The sequence below is a fragment of the Schistocerca piceifrons genome, chromosome 7 (genome assembly GCF_021461385.2).
Source record: "Schistocerca piceifrons isolate TAMUIC-IGC-003096 chromosome 7, iqSchPice1.1, whole genome shotgun sequence".
Taxonomy (NCBI): domain Eukaryota; kingdom Metazoa; phylum Arthropoda; class Insecta; order Orthoptera; family Acrididae; genus Schistocerca; species Schistocerca piceifrons.
The window spans coordinates 214,817,812-214,838,341 of NC_060144.1; positions in this window are offsets into that span (position 1 = coordinate 214,817,812).

Here is a 20,530-nt window from a genome sequence, read left to right on the forward strand (position 1 = left end):
CTTGATATTCTGACATTCTTCCAGCCTCTTACGTTTTTCAATCTGAGCACAAAATCTGTGTCACAAGCTCTGAACAACTACAAAGCTTAGTGGCACTTAGACCGCTTTACCCTGACCAGTGGGCCAGCACATATCGCTCACGCTATCTTTCAGGCCTTACATGCGCCATTGGAAATGATCGTAGCGCTTAGCCGCTTTTCACGTTGTTGTTGACAACAGCGCATAGCTTTGTTTTTCCGGTCTTATAGATTTCCTCTCTGCGATCATCGTATGGGAGCGAAAGTTGGTAGATATGTTTATGCGTTTTGTGGAACCTATATACGCTGGAAAACAAAGTGGTTCCATTTGTGGCTACCAGATGCAGATCTGGCACTGCACACTGTTTGTATGACGGTATGATATCCACGCCAGGGAATGACGTGAGTGAAGAGTATGGTTATCGAGAATAGAGACCCTGCGCTGTTAGTGAAACTATCCCATGTGAGCAGCAGCAATTACAGTGTTGCATTGGCAGAGTGTCCCCAACCGAAGTCTCTCAGGAGAGGCACACTGTCATTAAATGGTTTAAAGAAGATGATAATGAATTCCGAAAACACGGGTGAGCTTGGTGTGGCTTCTGGATGAGGAAGGCGCTCTATCCCTGTGGATGTTATTGACGAGGTTGCTGTTGCTTTAACTGACCACCTAGCAACTGCCCCGTATAGTGATAACGCTATTGCATTGTCACGAGAACTGTCCATCCCATGGTCAACAGCACAGAAAGTGTTACACCGGTACCCGTGCAAGACCCAGACGGTGCAGTAACTGAAACCTCATGATCTACTGTAATGTTCTGAATTCGCTCCTCGGTTTCTGGCACGAATCGAAGTTGATGACATGGGTTGGGCAATATTCTATGGAGTAACGAGGCACATTTTACACTACGGGGTGCCTTGAATGCACAGAACTGCCCAGTTTGGGGTACTCTTATGCCGCGTGTTGTGCAGAAAGAGCCGTAGCACTCGCCGTATGTGACTGTGCAGTGTGGATTCACAAGTACCTATCTCGGTCCGTTGTTCTTTGAAGAGAATACTCCCAGAGGGCCAATCGAGTGTACTGTGACGTCTGCACATTAAGGAAGCCTCCTTGTACAGCATGGGATTCCTGCCTTGGAACAACGCAGCAGTGTGGAAATCACTATTTTCATGCAAGATGGGGTAACACCTCGTGTCGCTCGCCCAGTGAAAGGTCTGGTTAATGCAACCTCCCACGAACATGTTATATCCAGCGGTTTTTCCCAAAGCACTGCCTGCAAGAACGTCTGATCTGAATCCATGTGACTCTTGGTTCTGGGGATATATAAAAGAACGCGTTTACCAGGGACACGTTCGGTCTCTACCGGATCTGAGGGGCTGTGTAGAGGAACACGTTCCACAGCTTCTACCGGAAATGCTGCGAGCAACTGTTGATCACGTCGGTTTACAGATGCGGCATCGTGCCGTCCTGTCTTGCGCTCATATTGAACAAATTGTGTAGGTGGTGGTTAATAATAAGATCAATATTACGCCTTTGTCACTCGTTTGACCTTTTGTACCCACGTCCCGTTCCTATCTATTACGTACAGAAACATTTCCATATGTATTTCTAATACTTACAGCGCCAGATTCGCACCTGGTGGCCAACACTGGTATCAACTTTTTCCAGCGTAAATTGGTTCCACATTAACGCATTAGTACATCTGGCACGTTTTGCTGCTATACCTTAATTATAGCCCACATTGGACATCTGTGAATAGCTGCACTTTTATTACAACCTTCCGTTTGTATGAAGAGGTCAAGTCAGGTGAACGGGGGGGAATTGTCGACCAAATAGAAACGCAGGGCCTTCAATTTGGCAACCACAAATTGGGATGTGTGTGGAGATACACCGTAATGCAAAAAAAGTTTCCCCTTTGGTCGACTTTAAACTGCGTTTAGTCTTAATTTGTCTCTATCATCTAGTGGAGAAGACAGAGGTGTTACATTATGGCTATGAATTAGCCCAGAGAAAACTGCTCCACCAACACAAATCAATCGTTGTCCCTGTTAACGGGCGAGTTGGGTTCTTGGCCGATTTTATAGGCGCAGAACTTGTTCAGCCTCAGGCACCCCTGTGCTGTCATGTCCTTGATTGTCCCTTGGTTTCAGGAATACAAATGTGGAACCAGGTTTCAACCTCAGTCACTGAATTATCCAAGAAGTACTCTGAAGCGACAGAATGGACCAAAACAGCTCTGGATGCCTCAACTATTGCCGCATTGTGTATACTGCTTAAACGTTTCTGCACCCAGTACTGCAAGCTGCGTTATATGTAAGATGGATTTAATAAGGAAACTATCACGCTCCTAAGATATGTCTCGTTCCTTGGCTATATTTTTCTGCATAATCAGGAATCAACTTGTGAATAGCATCGTTTGTTTCTGGCTCTGTTGCATTTACACAAACTGAGAGAAAATTCCCAATAAAAAGATGTACAACAAACTTTAAAGCTCTTCTGGAATGCATACATATCTCATATCATGACTAGTTTCTGTTCCAGCGAACCATCTGCTATCACACAATCTCTAAAACAAAACGCACAAGCACGTACCTGACTACGTCATTTACAAGCCCGTCATTTTCTGTGTACCATTACGTATGTTGCGTCGTAGCTCAGTGCAGAAGTGTGGCAGTATTCGCCTTTTTAATATAGAGTGGACCAAATAAAACTGGCCGGAAAATATTGACAGTAAAACTGATGTGGAGTTGACCGCTGTTAATGAAAATGAGAACTGCCTATCACAGAAAATTCAAGCAATGGCGATTTTGGTGCATCAGTAGGTTGCTGACTGATAAGGAGTCAATAATTTTGAATCCACAGTTTTTCATTTCTTCAGATGAAAGATAGTTGAGCTTGTAAGGTTACGTGAATTCACAGAGCTTGCGTCATTACGCATCCTAAGATCCCCATCAGTACTAGATCAGTAAGTTTCTCCGCGAAGTGGAATCAGAACTTTTCGATCCACCGCTTTCATTTCTTCAGATGAGACCTGATTCAACTTCTAATGGTACGTGAACTCACAGAACATGTGGCACTATGCATCAGAAAATCCCCACAGTACTCTGAAGAAAGACTACGTAATCTCAAGATTGGTGTTTGGTTCGCAAAGCCTGGTGTCTGCATCATAACACGATTCTTTCACCAGACTCATCAAAATCCCCATCGTTACACTGAACAGCCGTTGCATTATCTTCAAAATTGGTGTTCAGTGTACAAAGTCCACAACAAATAAAAAAAGAACATATTTGTGTAACGAGAGTCAGTAACGAGAGTAACGACTAACGAATACTTTTTGATGGGGACTTGTGCCGACAGTATCGAATACGTACGGTACTAAACTGAACCGTTACTTTTACAGTGCGCTTGAAGAATACCGATGCGGGTGTGCCTAGAGACACGTCTGGCCTAGAAAGCCAGTGGAAACACAGGCACGCGCTGGCAGGTACGTTGCTTGTTGGAATTCTTCGGTTCGGTCCAAGGAAAAAAATTAACACGCCCGTGACGGTATTGTTTGTAAGCGTGTTCCTGGTACGCTTAAGACTACGATTAGCCACGCTCGGGGTATTCGCCTCGCTTGTTTCGAGTAAAATCTCGGTGCTGAACTCCACTAATGCCCCACTACCTTATGACCAGACACGTAGTCTGACGCAGTGCGTCCTCAGCTCTGCCGTTAAATGAGACTTTCTTTCTCTTTTCTTCGTCAGTATGTCCAGGCCGTTTCTTATTCAGTTCCACACTGCACGAATGTACGAGGGGCGTTCAGAAAGTAAGCTCCGATCGGTCGCGAAATGGAAACGACTATGAAAATCCGATAAAGCTTTGCACAGATGTGTTGGGTAGTGTCTCTAGTATAACCCCAGTTAGCATCACGTCGCTCTTCTCATTTCTGAGCTCGCAGTGAGTGCGTAAAGATGTCTAGAAAATAGTGTCTGCCGCCAAGTACGAGGGCCTAGTGAGAAATTTCGCCTGAAGCTATGCAGCTAACATTACATAACTGTCGTGCTGTTTCACGACAATTCTCAGCCGCATTCTGCAGGGGCAATGAAGATGCTCCTGCATCGTTTTCAAATGGAAATGTTAGATTACCCACAATACAGTCCGCAATTGTCTCCCCCTGAGTTTCATCTCTGGTCACATGAACCGCTGTCTTTGAAGACAACATTTTGACACAGACAACGAGGTGTAGGCCAGCGTGGAGAATTGGCGGAAAGCACTGGCGGCTGCCTTCTATGATGAGGCTATTGAAAAGTTGGTACAACGCTATGACAAAAGTCTAAGTCAGAACGGCGACTACGTAGAGAAGTAGCTGAAAGGTGTAGCTAATTGTTACAAGTAAAACATTTCTGATGTTCACTGTGGTTTCAATTTGGCGATCAATCGGAGCTTACTTTCTGAACAGGCCTCGTATATATCGTTGTGCACAGCGTTTCTTTGTAATCTTTCCTGACCGGAAGAGACTCGTAACCGATAGCAAGTTATACGAGTATTTGAATCTTTCCGAGAAAAATGTAATAATACGGTTTAGAGCCTCGACGACGATATCATTAGAGACAGAGTATAAGCCTGCATGTAAACACAGCCCACACCATTATGAAGCCACAACCAGCTTACAGAGAGCCTTGTTGACAAGTTGGCTCCATGGCTTCGCGGGGTCTAATGGTTCAAATGGCTCTAAGCACTATGGGACTTAACATCTGAGGTCATCAGTCCCCTAGAACTTAGAACTAATTAAACCTAACTAACCTAAGGACATCACATACATCCATGCCCGAGGCCGGATTCGAACCTGGGACCGTAGCGGTCACGCGGTTCCAGACTGAAGCGCCTAGAACCGTACGGCCGTATGTAGAAGGATCCGATATCTTAGTACAGTAGATCAGTGTTTCTACAGTTGGTATAACTCAGGGCTTGTGAAATGATGTAATCCAGTCTCTGACTTTACATTTGCATCCACGCGAGGCGTTTCCATTTGCTCCCTCCTTCCACAGAAACCATGACGTCGAGCGCCGCATTTGATGATCACACTCCACGTCATCATGTAATGACAGCGATTGGAAAAAATGTTATGTACTGCGCAGGTATTACACTTCTAGTGGTTGCCCTGCCATCTGCTTCATTTTTTCTGATCATTCGTGGTGCTTCATTTGACTCATCATTACAGTTGCAGGTATGTAGAACTTTGATGTAACCGTAGGTGGCAGGACAATTACTAGAAGTGTAACCCATGCACAGTAGAGCTCAGTTTCCCAACCGCGGGCAGCATGGAAAGTAATCATCAAGGGCAGCGCTGGACGATGTACTTTCTGTGAAGGAAGAAGGGTTTAATGTCCAGTCTACATCGATGTCATCAGACACGGTTCCCAAGCTCGGATGGTGTCAAGGATGGGGAAGGCAATCGGCTGTGCCATTTTAAAGGAACCATCCCGGCATTTGCAGGGAAATCACGGAAAACCTAAATCTGGAAGGCCGGCCGCGGGTTTGAACTATTGTCCTACCGAATGCGAGTCCAGTGTGTTAACCACTACGTCTCGTCGCTCGGTGTGATTTCTGTAGAACGAGGGAGTAAACACTGGGGATATTCACAGGTGGTTGGTGGCAGTGTATGGAGAGTGTGCTCCGTCACGAAAAGTGCTCGTGCAGCACAGAGCTCCTTCCCGTACGAGTCGGAAGACCACAGCTGCCATCGCTGAAATAGGATTCCAGGTACTGTGGCACCCCATCGCATTCTCCTGACCTGGCCCCTTCTTATTACCGTCTATTCGGGGTTATGAAGAAATCTCTGTACGGACATCATTTCGCAGACTTCCAGGAACAGCGAGCAGCTGTCCTGCGGGAGCAATAGACACCAGAAAAGTGGTTCGAAGGGACGCTATAGAAGTTAAATCAGCCAACTCAGGAGAAAACGGTGTTTGCGGCAGTTCCCGGAACCCCATTTCAGCGTTTTTTTTTCCTTTATTGTTATTTTAACACCTTACATAAGGTGGGCTGGCAGCAGCATATTACGCTGCTCTTCAGCCTCAAGTTGTACAATGAAAATGCAAAGGAGACACAGAAGATAGAATACAAACCGGTGGGCAAAAATACCATAGACACAGAAACAAAGAACTCGAAGCCATTCACACTCGACGAAAAAAAAAACACCAAAAACTCTGGCACGGCGCACAAACACTGACGACTTCGACGGCACAGGTGAACGTAGGAGCTTGACGGTGAAGAACACTAAACACAAACAAACACGATGGCACACACACGAGAAACAGATGGCGATGATCTCCAGCACGCGAATGGATACGTAACGTCTGCGAGTCCAGGGACCTGCCAAGAGGGGAAGAAGGGGGTGGGGGCGGGAGAGGAGAGACCAAAGATGCCAATGGCAGAGGAGATGGTAGGAGGAATGGAGGTATGGGGGTAGGGGAAGCCCGCGGGAGGAGTGGGGAGAAAGGGAGGAGGGAGGAAGGGGCAGAGAAGGGAGAGAGGGTGGCCATAGGAACAAACACAGGAAGAGGGAGGGAGGATCAAAGTTGGTAGGAGGGGTAGATGGAGGGGAGGAGGGCATCATCAGGGATGGGGAGCTGGCGGAAGCCGCCTTGGGAGAGGGTATGGAGAGTGGAGAGATGGAGAGCAGATGGGATGTGGAAATACAGGCGTGGCAGCGGATGGGGGCGGGAGAGGATGGGAGAGACCAGCGGGTGAGGAGGATCGAGTTTACAGGTGGCATAGAGGATCCGTATCTATTCGAGGAAAAGGAGGAGGTGGGGGAACGGAATAAGGTCGTACAGGATCCGTGTGGGGGAGGGGAGACGGATGGGTTACGCAAGGTGAAGAGCATGGCGTTCTAGGATCTGAAGGGATTTGTAAAAGGTAGGGGAAGTGGAGATCCAGGCAGGGTGGGCTTAGCAAAGGATAGGGCGAATGAGGGATTTATAGGTATGGAGGATGGTGGAGGGGTCCAGACCCCATGTACAGCCGGAAAGGAGCTTGAGGAGACGGAGTCGGCAGCGTGGGGGATCCAGGAGAGGCGACGGTCGAGGGTGACGCCAAGGTACTTAAGGGTGGGGGTGAGGGCGATAGGACGGCCATAGATGGTGATATAGAAATCGAGGAGGCGGAAGGAAGGGGTGGTTTTGCCTACGATGATCGCCTGGGTTTGGGAAGGATTGACCTTAAGCAACCACTGGTTGCACCAAATGATGAACCGGTCAATTTGGGATTGGAGAAGATGTTGGGAGCACTGCAGGGTGTGGGCAAGGACAAAGAAGGCGGTGTCATCGGCGTACTGGAGAAGGTGGATGGGGGATGAAGGCGACCCCATTTCAGTGATGGAAACCGTAGTTTTCCGACTCGTATGGGGACGAGTTAGTACGAGCACATACTACCATCAGTCGCCTGTGAATATCCGCAATATTTACACCCTCCTTCCACAGAAACCACATCGTCGTGCGTTACATTTGATGATCACACTTAACATCATCACGTAATGATAGCGACTGGGGAAAACGGGGCGTACTGTGCGGGGATTACACTTCTAGTGGTTGTCCTGCCATCTACAGTTACACCAAAATATTACATACTTGCAACTGTAACGATAAGTCAAATGGCACACGATAAATGAATGGAAAAAATTAAAGTGTAAACCAATACATTTATCCTCTGCAAGCTACCTTGCAGTACGTGGCGAAACTTATGCAGAATTTGTATATCAATGCAGTAACAACAATATTTTGTTGTTACCTGTTGATGCAATATTCCATCACGAAGTATTTCTCAAGGTTTCTCTCTCACCTCAGATAAGTGGAGGAGGTTTCACTCTCACCTTATGAGACAGACAGATAAGCGAAGGCTCTGGAGTCTAGCTGTCAATGAATGAATGAAGGTCGCGAGAGCACAGAACAATGCGAAACGGAAACTACTCTTCGAAAGGTTGACAGTGGATTCGATTGGACGACAAGTAAAGAATTTTTAGAGTCTACCACGGCATCTATATGTACACAGTTAACAGCACGTAGGAATGTGAGAAGAAACGAACATGCCATATCAGTCGTTTGGAAGGCGACTGTAAGATTTATTCGGAGGAATCGGGAACAGTGCGGTACACAGCAACGAAAACCGTGAGGAAGCCGTTAGTGCTATCTGTTGTAGAGTACTGTTCCAGTGTCTGGAGCCTGTTGCAGGCATGTATGAAAGCATACACCGAATGCATACAGAGCCACGCTGCTACGAACAAAACACGTCCATTTATGTAATCGAAATGAAACTGTAACAGACGCATCCGGAAACTTAAATGACTATCTCTAGGGGAAAGGCAACGTGTGCGACATACTGCATCCATGGTACATCTTACGTAGTTATCGTGAGCGAACAGTTTGATAATCCTGGTACTTGGATGGGACACCTTGTTTATTTTGAAGGTTAATAAAATTTTTAAAAATGAGAGGAACTTGTTTTATCCAGTCATTACTTCAATTTTAAACCATTACTAATATCTGGAACCGCACGACCGCTACGGTCGCAGTTTCGAATCCTGCCTCGGGCATGGATGTGTGTGATGTCCTTAGGTTAGTTAGATTTAAGTAGTTCTAAGTTCTAGGGGACTTATGACCACAGCAGTTGAGTCCCATAGTGCTCAGAGCCATTTGAACCATTGTTGAACCATTACTAATAGCACAGAATTCATAACAATTTTAATAAATAATTAGTATTGTCAATCTCTCAAACAAACACCAGATTATTAACAGTTTTAATGGAGCTTTTATTCACTTCCTGCGCATTACCAGTGTTCCGCAGAACACAGTTTGGAAACTTTACATTAGACAATGTGTAGGGGAGTGCGAATATAGTCATTTTTCTCTCGCTTCTTTCCCGAATAGATTGGAACAGCAGAGGAGCTAATAGGTACAACTGAACTGTTGCGCGATAGATAGATAGTTCCCCGGTCTCTAGTAGAACATATTTGCCTTAGGAGGGCGTGGTTCGTGCGGAGGTCGGAGGCGTGAGGCAGTGAAAGTGAGACGTGGAAGGCGACACAGGTCACTCGGAGTAAGGCGGCCGAGTTGGAACCTGGCGGCAGTTGACAGCTAGTACAAGTTCGGCAGCTGACAGTCACCGGCTGTGAGCGAGGCACCCACATTCCGGCGGGTTTCTGGGTTGCGAACCATTATTACCTCGGTTGTGTTCGGCTGCAAACCTTCGGATGTGTGGGGCTCGTACCGAGGGAATGAGCGTGTTCCGTGCTTCTAAACTACCGACTGGAACTGGAGGCGGAAGACGAACCGCTACTGTGTTGAAGTTGTGTGTCGGCTCCACACTGCTCTTCCAGGATCATTGTACGGATGTGTCTGGTAAGCCTCCGATTTGGTTTATCGGATAGAGTGAGCCGAGCATCGGCAGGAACCATAGCTATAACTGCCATTTCCTGTTCCAGTACTGTCACCGTTTAGTTCGGTAGTTTTGTGATTGTTTGTTCGTAGTTCACGTCCGGTTCCATATCAGACTTCCGGTTGTTGATCTTGCTTCTGTGTCTCGGCGTGCACTCTTATAAAACTGCTGAATGTTTTTCTTATCTAATGTTCCAATTTGAGTGTTCTTTGTCAAGTTCGGTCTTAACATCCTATTATATATTAGTTAGGTTCATTTCATGTGCCACGTCCTGCATCTACTATTACTGAACCGCACAATTTCATCTGTTGTGTTATTGGGTGTTTATACTACCAAGTTTGACTATATCTTTTATTGTTTGTAAGATTGGGGTCTCTTAATCTCAATTATTAAGTCCCTCTCAGTGAGAACATTTTTGCCTTGTTCCTTCTTATATGGTGCTTATTTGCAAATTATATTCCTACTTTGGATTTTAAAACTTAAAGTTTGTTTCGAGAAAGAATTTTTAGCTCTTTTACTGTGCTGCTACAGTTTCTATTATTGAATTTAATCTGTTTGTTATTAATCAATCTGGTACAGCTTTATGATTGTAAATTATTCTGTTTCCTTGTAGTCAATATCACTGGAGGTGTTTTTCCAATAAATGTTTGATGAATCCGGCTAAGTGTGTTCTTTTAAAATATAGTTCACATAAGAAAGGCCAGGGCGCCTTTCAGATCTACTAGTTCTGCAGTAACTTCGAAGTTCGTATTGGTACCTGTAAAAAAACAACAGTACTTGAGCAGTATCAGCGGTGTCCGCAGTCGAGGGTGATTGAGTACGAGGCGAACTTAGATACTTTTTCTTGTATCCGATTCTTAAATTACAAGCGATATCTTCAATTCGACGTCCCACCAAAACTGCTGCAAGAGTAATTGGTTTATATTGTATAATTTTTCAGGAAAGAGTTCTTAAGCTGTAACTAAAATGCCCCTCCTTATGTAATCACAGTCAATTAATTGCTTGCCTCATTTGGCAGGAAGTTACAGTCAGCTGCAAGCAAAGCACTCTTGGCATCTCTGTTATTTTAGGACTAGTGCAGGCATTGCTTCTAGGGGCCTCTCTTAACCCTGCATTGCTACTCGTGGGTGGGTCTCCTGGACCCTGACTTGTGCGAGTGGTTCGTTTTCGTTAGATTCACAACACTGCTCATGAGCAGCGATCCTTGTAGCTTCCTACCTTACACTGCTGTGCCACTTGCTCGACAAGTGACGGCGGAAGTCCACTGTCTAGGAGTGCTTGTAGCGTGTTTGGGTCTGCCAGACCGACCATATCGAGTGGGTAAGTACTTGTTGGGGCTACAGGACCCAGAGTAGCAATGGTGGTATCGTTTGTCCCAACACAAATACCTTTGTGGCACACATTCAAACTGCTGAATCAGTCTATTTATTTCAGACGAGGGCTGTAATAGCTGTAACAGAAGACCTGTGTAACGATGCACTGCGAAATGAAATCGTTAGTGACGAATCAAGTGACGAAGGTGGAGACGTAGACGTCCAACTATATAGTGAACACGATACGCAAAGCGACGAAAGTGGGGATGACAGCGATAGATATTACAACAATAAGAAATATTTTGTTGGTAAGGACAAGCGTACTAAATGGATGAAAGATATAACTCCTCGTATCATAACGAGGTCACATAATATTGTGTCACATATTCCTGGTGTGAGGGGAAGGGCAAAGAATAAAAGGACAGATGTAGAAATATGGCGGCTGTTCTTCACGGATGAAGTAATGGATGAAGTAGTGAAACATACTAACCAATGTATCCAATCCGCTAGGTCGAGATACTCTTCGTTTCAGACCTTCATTCATGAGACAGATAAAGGTGAAACTGAAACATATCTTGGTCTGTTGTATTTGGGTGGACTCTACAAGGTTGGTAGAGTCAATTCAGAAGAACTCTGGAACAGAGATGGAACAAGATTGGAATTATTCTGCTCTACAATGACGGTACAGAGATTCAGGTTTCTGGCACAGTGTCCGAGACTTGACGATAAGTCAACGAGGTCCGACAGGCGAAAAGAGGATAAATTGGCTCCTATACGAAATATGTTTGATTTGTTCACCAAAAACTGCACAGCACACTATTCTCTACGAGAATATGTCACTGTTGATGAAATGTTTGTTAAATTTCGAGGACGATGTGGTTTTCGAATGTACATTCCTTCCAAGCCTGGCAAATATGGAATAAAAGTGTTCAATCTAGCAGATGCAAGAACGGCGTACACATCAAATTTGGAAGTTTATTTAGGTGAGCAGCCAGATGGACCGCATAAGTTGAGTAATCGCGCAGCTGATGTTGTCAAAAGGTTGTGTAATCGTATTTCCAAGACTTCGAGGATCATAACGATGGATAATTGGTTTACGAGCTTTGAACTGGCCCTGTCACTTCTGAAAGACCATAAATTAAAACTTCTGGGAACAGTAAGGAAGAACACGACGGAAATTCCCCCAGAATTCGTGAACACAAGAGGTAGAAATGCTTTTACAATATTTTTGGCTTTCAGAAGACATTAGTGAGTTATGTACTAATGAAAAACAAGCGCCTACTCCTAATGAGTACTATGCATAGTGACAACGAAATAGATACAGCAACTGAGAAAGAAATGAAGCCGGAGATGATAACTCTGTATAATGCTACTAAGGGTGGAGTAGATGTAGTAGATCAGACTTTTGCCACCTATGATGTAGCAAGAACAACTAGAAGGTGGCCGTTGGCCTTATTCTTTTGCTTACTGAATGTAGCAGGCATAAATAGTTTCGTCATCTTCAGAGCTAACAACCAGGGGGAGACCAAGAGGAGAGTCTTTCTGAAATCGCTTGGGAAGGCTCTTGTCAGAGGCCAGTTACTACACAGGGCTGGCAGTAAGCATGTCAACCGACCCCTCAAATGATCTGTCAACAGACTGGCGGGGGTCGAATAGCAAGATGATGGGAGTGTGAACCAGAGCACGGTGCCTAAGAGAGGACGGTGCTATGAGTGTGAAGATAGCAAAACACAATATGTTTGTTACAAATGCTCTAAGTTTGTGTGTCTCAAAAAACACTCAAGTGTAATTTGTAAAGACTGCATCGAGTGGCCTGGTGTGGTAAAATGACACGTGGAAACAGTACGTTCAAAAGACATTGTGGAGACTCTCCGTTTACTTTAATCGTTTTCGTACATGTTTTCTACTCATCTGTTCATACCTGACTTTGGTTTTCGTGGCTTTCATTGTTCTACTTTGTGTGCTATGACACACGACAGTCACATTGTGTAACCATCTTTGTTCTGTACGATATGTAATTGTTCGAATCACTGTCTAATTTGCTTACGTAGTAATAAAGGACAACAATTTACTTAAACCCAAAGCAAAACTTGTTTGTTTACTTCCTTTAGACAACTTATGTGAATGTGAAGCCCTTTTGTGCTCCCTATCCTTAACAAATCAGACTATACGCAGGTCGGGTCTGTCGTAGCAACGGTGGTACAAACGAACACTGTAGCAACGCAGGGTTAAGGACCTTACACATGCACTAACTGTCCTATCGACCGACGGATTCAATATGTGCAGGCGTCTGACCGACCGACCGACAGAATGTCCTTGGCGGATGTCGGACGGGTAGGACACACACGACAGCCCCCGTCCCCCCTCCCCCACTTCGCCCAACAAATTGTGCCGTGTGTAGCGCTGTCGCGATAAATGCGCGACAAACCGTCGTCTTTTGTCACTACGCGCGGGGTTCAATGCTGCTCTACAGAGTGCAAGGTGGACGAAACTTTCACAGAGTTTCTGAAGAAATTTAAAGACTAGAAATGTTTAAGGGTCACGTCATGCGAATATAGCAATAGGCGTGCAACAAATGGAGCACTTGTTTAAATTTTAACGAATCCATAATGGTTTATGCGGCACATAGAGTAAAACATATACAGAGTGAACGACCAGAAATGGAAAGTGCTCCTGAAGTTGTAAGAGGTCCATATTAAGGAATTTGTTGTTAGCGCACTCGAGCAGATGTAATTTCGATGGATTGCTCACGCGCTGCCTGCGGTATGTAAGCTATAAGAGAATCTCAGATCAAAGAGCAGTGTTGACTGCAGTAGGAACTGAATGTTAGTAGCAGTAAGTAGTAGCTAGTAGTCTGGTGTATCGTGTTGGCTGGGCCGGTCGTGGTGGAGCGATGGCGGAGCCTGAGCGTAGTATGAGGTAAAAGCAGCCTCGCGCATATGTAGTATTGTTATATCAAGTCCCATGTAAATGTTTTAAAAAAATCTCTTAATAATAATCTTTCTCATAAAAAGTAACTTTTGACAATAATTCATTTCAATTTAAAGAATTTACTAATTTCTGCAATCCTTGGTCATCCCGATTATTGCAAAGAAAAATCAGTTGTTCTTTTATACATGACAAATCTATTGGCCAGCATTGCACTCGGCTGTGCCAGAAAAATTTCTTATAAGAGCAGATATATATTGCGTTATCCAGCGACCTTATTGAGGTAAGAATTTTCAATTTATTCATTGTGATCTCTCAGGGCCATGACGCAGCACTGTGACGTCCTAAATTTACCGGTTTAAATTCACAGTCAATTATTGAAAGGTTATAAGTGAGTCGCAATTTAATTGAGAGGTTAGTTACATTGTATTATTGGTAGGTTACAGAAGTTTCCTGTTGGGAGGTTACACTGAAAGAAAGAAATAATTATATTGTTTTTACTGTTGGTAGGTTACGGAATTCATTTATCTGTTAGTAGGCTACGCAGAATGTGAATGATATAAATAATTATGTTTTTTACTGTTGGGAGGTTACGGAATTTATTTTGTGGGGAGATTACACTAAACGTGAATATTATTCATATTATTTTATTTTGTGGGGAGGTTACAAGGTGTGGTTTTCACAGAATGGTTTAGTAGTCATGGGCTCGTATTTTTAGCCAGTAAACAGATTTTAATAATATCCATTAAGTTTATTTTTTGTGCAGACATACACTATTATAAATGGAATAGTGTCTATTGACATTAACAAGTAAATGTCGTGTGACTAGCGCCTCCCGTCGGGTAGACCGTTCGCCGGGTGCAAGTCTTTCGATCTGACGCCACTTCGGCGACTTGCGCGTCGATGGGGATGAAATGATGATGATTAGGACAACACGACATCCAGTCCCTGAGCGGAGAAAATCTCCGACCCAGCCGGGAATCGAACCCGGGCCCTTAGGATTGACATTCTGTCACGATGACCACTCAGTTACCGGGGGCGGACATTAACAAATTAAACGTAGGGTAAGTCAGAATGTCAGTGGTGTTTGTTGCAGGAGTCTAGTGCGAGTGGTTTACGAGACACCATATTTATAAAAGTTGCTACAACGACACTTGTACAGTATCTGTTGTTGCACACTCTAAGGAACATCACAAGTGTATACACTAGTAATGTCGATTGTGACCAGTAACGAGACGATTGACCATTACCGGTTGTGTTGTGACCACTGGCAGCTGCAATACAGGCATCCAGTCTGGTATGGAATGACTGCTGCACTCCTGCCACCATTGAAGAGGAGATGTCCCAGCAGGTAGCAGTAACACGGTATTGCATATTATCGGGTGATATTTCCTTGCAGACAGCGTCTTTCAGCTTTCCCCACAGAAGAAGGTTACAGGCTTCAAATGGGAGAATTGGCCGGACAAGCTACAGGTCATATGCAACCAATCCAACGGACTGGAAACAATTCGTGAAGACATACTGAAGTACTTCGTGCACTATCTTGTTGGTACCATAGGCTCTTCCTTGTCTGCAGAGGAACGTCTTCTAGGCATCCGTGAAAGATGGTCCGTTAGGAGGCTGCGATACGTACGCGTTTTCAGTGTTCTGTCTACGAAAACCGGGATTATGAGCTGATGGTTTACTATCCCACACTACACATTTACACTCGCAGACGCTGACGTTCCACCTGGCGAAGCCAACGGGGATTATCAGCAGACCAGTAGTGCATGTTTCGGCGGTTTACCTGGCCGTGATTGGTAAATGTGGATTCAACACTAAACGAGATACGTGATACATCTGTCTTAATGTCCATGTATAGATGTTAATACGATTCTCATAATCTTTCCATGGAGCTCTGGATTGATAGAGATGTGATAGGAATGGAGCCTATGTCGACGGGCATGGGCCATGCCGCAATGTCTACACCGGTTCCCGTGAGATCACAGAAGTTAAGCGCTGCCGGGCGTGGCCGGCACTTGGATGGGTGACCATCCAGGCCGCCATGCGCTGTTGCCATTTTTCGGGGTGCACTCAGCCTCGTGATGCCAATTGAGGAGCTACTCGACCGAATAGTAGCGGCTCCGGTCAAAGAAAACCATCATAACGACCGGGAAAGCGTGGTGCTGGCCACACACCTCTCCTATCCGCATCCTTAACTGAGGATGACACGGTGGTCGGATGGTCCCGATGGGCCACTTGTGGCCTGAAGACGGAGTACTATGTCGATGGAGAACGTATAGGTCATTTGCCTGAAGCACTTTTACAGTGGTCATGTCATTTGGTTTTTGCATGTCATCAATGTGCACGTCAGAGACAGCGCAAGTTACATTACTGTTAAACAATCTTTGGTCTTATCGTGGCACAATCTTTGCCTCTGCGCAATCTGATATTCTTGGTTGAAGTGTGGTAGGTGATGGACGTATTTAGTAGTTCAGTGTGGATTTGTGATTGTACCTGTTAGATGAAGAAAAGGTAGCAAGGATTAATATTATGTAGACAATAAAAGGTGAAAGGAATATAAGTTCTGAATAACGTGATTGTTTTTGAACAGAAGAAGTCGGAGGTAAGACTGCAGAACTGCACGCTTAATTTGTCGGAAAGATTATTGTCAGCTAGAGCGGACTGAAAGACCGCCCCACTTCCTTCAATCAAGGATTAACATATTAATCGATTAAGCTGTTTGATTTTTATAGAAATTCCCTGTTGACATCATACCCTTTTAAAATCATTGTTCGCTTTGTTAAGCACAATATTGGTGAGACCAATGTTATGTGCCAATGTTATGTGTGAAGATCAGGCGAAGTTTTGGTCTGTCTTTTTTAATATATGTTTCATTCTAAAATCGTTGTCTTGGAATATTATTTCATAGGAGTAATTACTCTCCCCATCCCACTGTTTAAGAAAGGTTTACCATTACGCATTACCACATGCAACAATATGAATATGTACTTAGAAACGGAAATCTATCTTAGCCGCTGCCTGCTTGTTGCTGTTGGCCGGCCGTGGTGGCCGAGCGGTTCTAGGCGCTGCAGTCCGGAACCGCGCGACTGCTACGGTAGCAGGTTCGAATCCTGCCTCGGGCATGGATGTGTGTGATGTCCTTGGGTTAGTTAGGTTTAAGTAGTTCTAAGTTCTAGGGGACTGATGACCTCAGATGTTAAGTCCCATAGTGCTCAGAGCCATTTGTTGCTGTTGTGCTTTCGAGAAATCTGCAACTATGTTGTCAGGAAGCGAGGTAAGGGGAAATTTTTATTAGGATCTAATAATTGCTTTGCATATACAAAGACAAGCTGCATTCGGACCAGTTACAGTTCAGTTCATATTAGGTTCCATTTAGTCAAAGGTTAGCATACGAGTTTAAATTGGATAACGTTTTGTGAGTACATAGTTTTGGAAACACGTAGACTTTACAGAGTGGGAGGTAAATTAAGTGTGCGTCTTATTCTCGTCTTAAGGCGCTCCGCCTTACGGTCCGAAAAATACAGTTAAAATATTATTGTCCATTCCTGTGATTTCTTCTTTCACTTCTCTTAGCAGTTCACCAAATGAAGTTTTTGACATTCGGAAATACCGAAAGAACTTCTTCTCGTCTTGTCTCAAATCGACACAATGAGTATAAAACAATATTTTCTCCAGCCGATCTCGTAGCAGTGGCTTACTTATAAGTACTAACAAAAGTTCCTCCTCGGTCGAGTCCATTTCACTGACCAATCAGTTGGCAACACCTGCGGTGTCGGACACCGGTGATCCAGGAGTGTCCATCACACCGGTGACCGTTGCTGGTGACCGTCAGCAGTTTCCCTGTGTGAAACGGGCCTTATACTTACTGTTTAAATATTAGTATACAACTCCAACTGTGTTTATGAGGTACCTTGCACTGAGAATTTGTTAATGATAATTTCAGAGGCACCAAATTCATGTTACTGTCAGTTCTTATTAATACAAAGGATGAACCCATTACTAGTGCGCCTTGACAGGGCAGGTGCTAAACTGCTAAAGACAGCTCACTACTAGTTACGATGGGTTTCCGAGGATGTAGTACAAGAATACTCTGATCTCATGAGAAGATGGGGCAGTTTGTTGTAAAATTGCCTCGGATGACGTGCTTGTGCGATGTTGTGTTAATCCAAGGCAGTCTACGATCGGTTTCGAGGTGGCAACACGCAAACTAGTATGCGAAGTGCAACGGCGCTAAAGACGGAATTGATTGTTAAAGTTGCCACCGAAAATATATTTGTGGGATCTCATGATTCAATGTTCGTGTGAAGCTCGGAAAATAATGATTAATGACTGGGAATCTTATTATGATTATCAGCCGTAGATTGGCTCTAGAAATCGTGTTACTAATTTTGGAATTAATGAAATAAAACAAAATTAGTTGGCATCCTAACATTTTACGATTCTTACAGAGTGTTCATAAATGAATATCTGGGTTTTAACGCTTTATAATATTTATTACGCCGGCCGGAGTGGCCACGCGGTTCTAGGCGCTACAGTCTGGAACCGAGCAACCGCTGCGGTCGCAAGTTCGAATCCTGCCTCGGGCATGGATGTGGTGACGTCCTTAGGTTAGTTAGGTTTAATTAGTTCTAAGTTCTAGGCGACTGATGACCTCAGAATTTAAGTCGCATAGTGCTCAGAGCCATTTGAGCCATATTTATTACATTAAACTTACATTTATAAATGATATGTCAAATGAAAGAGCAATTCAAACAGATTTTCCAAGAGCCTTATAAATGTTCAATGTGAGCACCATTTGTCACAAGGCACACATCAGACCTACAGCCGAGTTCTTCCCAAACGACAATGACAGGGCTTGCTTTGCATGGCCTCCACGTTCACCCGACCTAACGCCATGCAATTTTTTCCTTTGGGGCTTCATCAACGATCGTGTGTATCTGCCTCCGCTAGCAGCAGACCTCCCTGAATCATGAAACCGGATTGAAGCAGCTGTTGTTACAATCACTCAAGACACTCTTATCAACGTTTGGAAAGAACCCGCCTATAGACTAGATGTGTGCCGTGTGACAAATGGTGCTCACACTGAACATTTATAAGGTTCTTGGTAAAACTGTTTGAGTTGCTCTTTCATTTGACATATCATTTATAACTGTAAGTTTAATACAGTAAATATTATAAAGCGTTACAACCCCGATATTCGTTTATAAACACCCTGTATTATGCTTAGCATTCAAACCTACCAACTTGTCACACTATTCTGCACTGTTTGTGCACAAGCGTTAGAGCTCGCGACTGACGGAGAAGAAACCAAACGGGACGACGGCTACGGGACATCTTTAGAAGACGTGAGGTAAGCAAGTTGCCTCCAGTTGAGCTAGGGGAAGTGATCACAGGCATTTCTCACTAAAATCCACCGTGTTTGTTATCCCGGCATACCTTTAAGATGGGAAGTTTCTTTTATTGTACCCCGTTGTGCAGCTTGTTGGGATAAAATACGCGTTTTCTATGAGACGTTTTACCACGGACTCTAATATTCGTTACAATCTTTCACACAAACTTGTCAAGTGGTTCAGCGTATTAGTACATCAAGAACCTTCAGACATTTACTTACAAGATATCTCATTTCGCATACCAACGTTGAACATAGACTAGTCTTGGTTTTGGCCAGAATCGAGGTAGGCTCGTCTGCACAGTGTCCTTGGCGGCGTCCTAAATCTACGGCCGAGCCGACGCCCTTCGCCCACCAGCTTTGTCTTCTAAACGGCCTGAGGTGGGACCCCTCCGTGTGACGGCGTCACACCAGTAGGCGTTAACGGCCGAGCCTGCGTCCCACACAGTACTTTGCAGGTGACAGCCTCTCGTTTTGCTGTAGGGAGACAGCGATTAGCAGTCTGGAATGTTTATCCTCCAATTCCAGCGTAAGCATTGAAGCAACAAATGAAATTCTGATTCCAGCCACAAATGACACTAGTGATATATGAATGGTCTAAATCAGAGACACCAAAATACGGCTCGCGGGTCGCATCCGGCCCGCAAGAGATTTTAATCCGAGCCGCGCTTGAGCGAAAAGTAGCGCGCGATTCTTCCCGCTCGTTTAACGCTAAAGGCCCCCACACATGCACCAATTTATCGGCCGATCGACCGACCGACCCGTTTCGCGGCAGCCTATACACGTCCCGACCGACTGCACTCTGATTACAGCTCCGCCCTATTGTTGTGATTTGTTTATTTTAAGTTCACTGAGTGTATGTTTTACGAGCCCCCCTTTGTTTTTACAAAGAAACAAAAATTGGGTTTTGCCTTGGCTGTTTAGGCCAAAAAAAGCCGCGAGAAAGCTCTGGGCAAAGACGTGGCTAATGTAAAGAGAGAAATTCACCCTCGCTCTGTTACTTAACGAACCGGGAGCTGATGACTTTCGTAATTATCTAAGAATGGATGAAACATGCTTTTGGAGCTGTCGGCCATCATGAAACTATTCTTAAGGAAAAGGAATATAGGCACGAGAAAGGCTGTTAGTTGCGCGGAGGCCGGCCGGAATAGTCGTGCGGTTCTAGGCGCTACAGTCTGGAACCGAGCGACCGCTACGGTCGCAGGTTCGAATCCTGCCGCGGGCATTGATGTGTGTGATGTCCTTAGGTTAGTTAGGTTTAATTAGTTCTAAGTTCTAGGCGACTGATGACCTCAGAAGTTAAGTCGCATAGTGCTCAGAGCCATTTTTAGTTGCGCGGAGAGGCTGTTAGCTACAATATTGATTCTAGCCACTGACAGAAGTTAAGAGGACCTTAAATTCAGTGCTGTTGTGTCCTCACAATTATTACCTAAATAGTTCCTGAAACTTGCGGCGTGATTTATGG